This window comes from Cucurbita pepo, chromosome LG07 (assembly GCF_002806865.2).
Source record: "Cucurbita pepo subsp. pepo cultivar mu-cu-16 chromosome LG07, ASM280686v2, whole genome shotgun sequence".
Taxonomy (NCBI): Eukaryota; Viridiplantae; Streptophyta; class Magnoliopsida; order Cucurbitales; family Cucurbitaceae; genus Cucurbita; species Cucurbita pepo.
In genome coordinates this window covers 4,858,969-4,864,105 of record NC_036644.1, presented here as the reverse complement: position 1 = coordinate 4,864,105, position 5,137 = coordinate 4,858,969, and positions in this window count along the sequence as shown.

The window sequence follows — 5,137 nt, the reverse complement described above, 5'->3', positions numbered from 1 at the left end:
ACTCCCAAGTCTCATTTTGTTTGATGGCTTCTATCTCCAAGTCCATTGCAGCTCTCCATTTTGAACTTTTGACAGCTTCTTCAAAGGTAGTTGGATCTGTAGTTGATGTTAATAGAACAAAATTGTTGCGCTCAGCTTCTTCAGAAAATTCTCCTCCGCTCACATAATCTTCCATCCATAATGGTGCTCTTTTGCTCCTAACTTCAGGAGTGCTTTCTTCAGATGTTGAGGAATTTGATTCAGGTGACTCACTGGAAGATATACTAACTTCTCCTTCTTCTTCTGCTATCGTCTCCTCTTCAGATTCTTCCTCACTTTGGTCATGTTCGCCTCCTTCAATAATACAATCTTTCCATTCGAGGGTATCAAGTCTAGCTTCTTCATTAGTTTTCCCCCAATTCCAACATTTGTTTTCTTCAAAAACCACATCTCTACTTACAACTATCTTCTTGGACACTGGATCATAGAGTCTATATGCTTTAGACTATTCACTCATCCCTAGCAGCACACACTGAAAACTTTTATCATCTAACTTCTTTCTCTTACCGTCTGATACATGAACATGCCCAATGCATCCAAAAATTCAAAAATAGTCAACATTAGGTTTTACACCACTCCAAGCCTCCTTAGGAGTCATATCTTTCACTACCACCATAGGACTTCTGTTGAGCACGTGCATTGTCCAGTTTACTGCTTCTAGCAAGAAATTCTTTGGAACTTGCTTCCCTAATAATATACTTCTAACCATGTTCATAATTGTTCTGTTCTTGCGCTCAGCTACACCATTTTGTTGGGGAGTGTAGGCTGTAGTAAGTTGTCTACTGATACCATTAGTTTTGCAAAAATTGTTGAACTCGTGTGAGGTGAACTTTTCACCCTTGTCTGTGTGTAGACAACGAATAAAATCTTCAGTCTCTTTCTCAACAATATTTTTGAAATTCTTGAAGATAGTAAAGACTTTAGACTTTTCAGCAAGAAAATATATTCACACCTTGCGGCTGTAACCATCAATAAAACTTAGAAATACCTCTTTTTACGGTTGGAAAGAGATTTGATGGGTCCACAGATGTCTGCATGTACTAGTTGCAGCCTTTGTGTTGCTCTTCATAAGCTTCTCTTTGGAAATGCATCCCTATGTTGCTTTCCCACTATACAATTAGTGCATATTTTAGACGATGCTTTCAATTGGGGTAACCCTCTCACCATTTGTTTATGTTGCAATGTTCTCAAATCTTTGAAGCCTAGGTGCCCATATCTGCGATGCCAAAGATGAGTGTTGTTTTCTATAATTGTTTGGAAGCAAGGGGCGGTTTGTGGCATGATTCTTGCAAGTAATATGAACATCCTATTTGCAAACATTGTTGTTTGCATAATAAGCCTCTTCTTGGAATGATAGATTTTGCATTCTCCATGTTGTATCAAAATAGATACACCTCTTTCTTGTAATTGTCCAAGACTTGCAATCTAATGTTACCTTTTCCCAACACCGCCATCTTGAAATTATTTCCAAGCTTCACAAATTGTTGGAATTCCTCGTCAAAATCTGAGAATCATTCCTTGTTTGCACACATATGATTGCTACTCCCGGAATCAAGGAACCAAACATCTTTCCTTCTTGATTGAGCGAGCTCCACATATGACATCAACAAGATTTCTTCTTCGTCCTCAAGCTCTACATAATTTGCTTCCTTTTCCCATTGAGGACGCTCATATCTAAAGTGTCCTAACTGATGACACTTATAACACTCAACTGTAGTTGTTGAATGAATGTCTATCTCTTCCTCTTCCTCTTCCTCTTCCTCTACCTCTTCCTCGAAAAACTTCACGAGCTCGATCAACTCCTCTTCCACCGAATCTATTATCGTATGTCATCTTTAGTGCTTGTTCATCACTTACACGTTCATTCAGTCTTTGTTCATGTACCAGCAAGCTGCTTTGCAATTCATCGATTGTTAAAGTGTCTAAGTTATTAGACTCTTCAATCGAGCATATAACATAGTCAAATCTTGAGATCATTAATCTCAAGATTTTTTCAATAATCACCACTTGTTTCATGTGTTCGCCATGAATTTTCATCTTGTTTGCAATGGTGAGAGTTCGAGCAAAATATGCATCAACACTCACACCTTCTTTCATCTGTTGGACTTCAAACTCTTTCCTAAGAGCTTGGAGTTGAGCTCTTTTGATTCTTGTGGAACCCTGGTACTTCTGCTTCATAGAGTCCAAATTTGTTTTGCAATATCTCTATTAAGGATCGTTTCCATAATAGTTCGATCAATGGCTTGGAACAAATAATTCTTGACCTTCAAGACTTTTAGCTTCTGGTCTGCAATTGTTTTTTGTTGTGCTTCGGTAATCTCTACTCCTNTAGCTTTTGGTCTGCAATTGTTTTTTGTTGTGCTTCAGTAATCTCTACTCCTTCTGCGGCAGGGATTCCAGTATCCACGAAGGACCAATATTTCTTTGAACGAAGAAAATTTTCTATAAGCATAGACCAATGATCATAATGGCCATCAAACTTAGAAATTGCCGGTTGAACAAAATTGATTTCAGCTGCCATATTTTGAATCTCTTTTAGCTCACTCTTTAAGAAAAAATTTGCAGTTTCTTCTTCTCACAATCAAGCCTTGCGATGTGGCTCTGATACCCAATGTTGTAAACACACAAACTAAAGCTCTTAAATCAATTGTGTTATCAAAAAAATCAACCTCGGTTGGCTTTTATAGTCTTACACACTAACAAATTTAGAAAGGATAAAATTAGTCAACTCTAAAAATAAGAAAAACTATCCCCACTAATTAATTCAGTGATTCTAACATTCCTAGAGAAGTGAACATCCCAGAGAAATGGAAGCCATTTCAACCCTAGAGAACAGGTCTAATATGACCATCCTTAACGGTTTAAACCCTTTAGCAACCATGCGTGCTTTGTAGCGATCAATAGAGTCATCTAGCTTTTGCTTGAGTTTGAAAACCCATTTGCAATCAATAATATTGAGACCAGCACCATGAAGAACTAAGTGTCATGTCTTATTTTTTAGAAGTGCCTGAAATTCATCATTCATTGTCTGACGCCAGAGAGGATGCTTCATAGCAATAATATGTGAAGTAGGTTCAGAGGCAAAAGACCAAACAACAGAATATGTTACTGTTTCATTTGTACGCACCTTGGGTTGCTTGATATCGTGCTTCAATTGAGTACCATACGGATGAGTAGTAGGTGCAGGATCCCCAATTGAGGGGATAGTCGTACCAGCCGTTGCGAGAGCAACCAGTGCTACAATAGTTGGTCGACCAGCAGTCGAGGATCCGATGGGGCATTGCGCAATATCATCTACTGGCGGAGAATCCGAGGCCCCAATCATTGGCGGAACAACCGATGCTGATTCACGCGGAGGATTGCGGCGGCAATCCCAAAGTTGATGTGGGCACCAGATTTTTTGCATCGAAAGAGTTAGTAGGCATAAATATATGCATATGATCATTCTCCAAATTATTACTGTTGTTTCCCAAATGCAAGGTGCACAAATCAAAGGCATTGTGCATCGGCTGCAAAGTTGGGGAAGAACTGGGTGGGGCTCTCTTGAACGGAACAGTATTCTCATCAAATATGACGTCTCTAGAAATATAAACACGACCAGAATCGGTGTCAACACACTTGTACCCTTTATGTAAAGAACTGTAGCCTAGAAAGACACATTCCTTTGATCGAAAAGAGAGCTTTTGTTTGTTAGAAGGGCGAAGATGATGCCAACAAGCACACCCAAAAACTTTTAATAATGATTGACTTGATGGGGTATGAAAAAGACATTCTAAGGGGCATTTGTTATAAATGACACGAGTAGGAAGACGATTGATGACATATGTGGCTGTAAGAAATGCATCATCCCAAAATTTAATAAGTCATCAGCATGAGCTAGAAGGCTAAGCCAGTTTCAACAATATGATGGTGCTTGCGTTCAGCAGACCCATTTTGTTGATGTGTGTGAGGGCACGAAACACGATGAGCAATTCATAGGGAACGAAAGAATGTGTTATGAATTTTTTGATATTCTCCACCCCAATCAGATTGGACACACCTGATTTTAATATCCAGGAGGCGCTCAACATGAGCCTGGAACAGTAAAAGTATACGAGGAGTTTTTGTACGATCATGCATCAAATAAATCCACGAAAATTTACTAAAATCATCAATGAAGCTGATATAATATTTAAAGCTCTCAACAGATGGAGGTGCAAGACCCCAAACATCCGAAACAATCAGTTCCAAAGGTGACGAAGACCTATGAAAAGAACTAGTGTATGGTAACTGATGACTTTTTGCTAACTGACACGCATTGCAAACTAGCCAAGGTGATTCACTAACACACGAAATATTATTGAGACGCAAAATTAACTTTACTACTTGAGATGAAGGATGTCCAAGACGTGCATGTCATTGGGTGTGAGAAGTAGATCTGCTCACTAAGGCTTGCTTGAGATCATCGACATCAAATGGCTTAATAGGATAGAGACTAGACTCACACCTCCCATCTACAAGACTTTTCCTCGACCGTCGATCCTTATTAGAAAAATGCCAAGGACGATATTCAAAGAATACGTCATTATCACGAGAAAATTTATGAACGGAAAGAAGATATTTGAAAATTTCAGGCACATGCAAAATATTACGCAATGCAAGAGGACATGCAACAGTATTAATTGAAGAATGATCGGTATGCAAAATATGACCGTGTTAATATAACATATGCGGAAGCAATTTGGATCTTAGGCACTTTTAGAACATTAATTATAGTAAATAGCTAGCATGTTCATAAGTATTAAAACTTAATGAGTTTGAATACTAACATTTTGTAGTTCAAACTATTTTTTTCCTCACAACCGATTTCGAACCACCACTAGTGTCTTCTCCACTATCCTCCGACCTTAGAACGGGATTGTGGAATCCGGTGAGTGACTAAACTTGGGAGGAATTTTGTATATATGAAGAGAGTGTTTGTGAGAGGTTTTTCTCAAGGTTTTTCACCAAGAAGAAGAAGACCTTCCATGTACCATGATCACTCTATTTAAAGAGTCATGTTTGCATGTTCATGCAAATTTGAGATCACCAAATTTTGACACTCAAAATTCCACTCAAA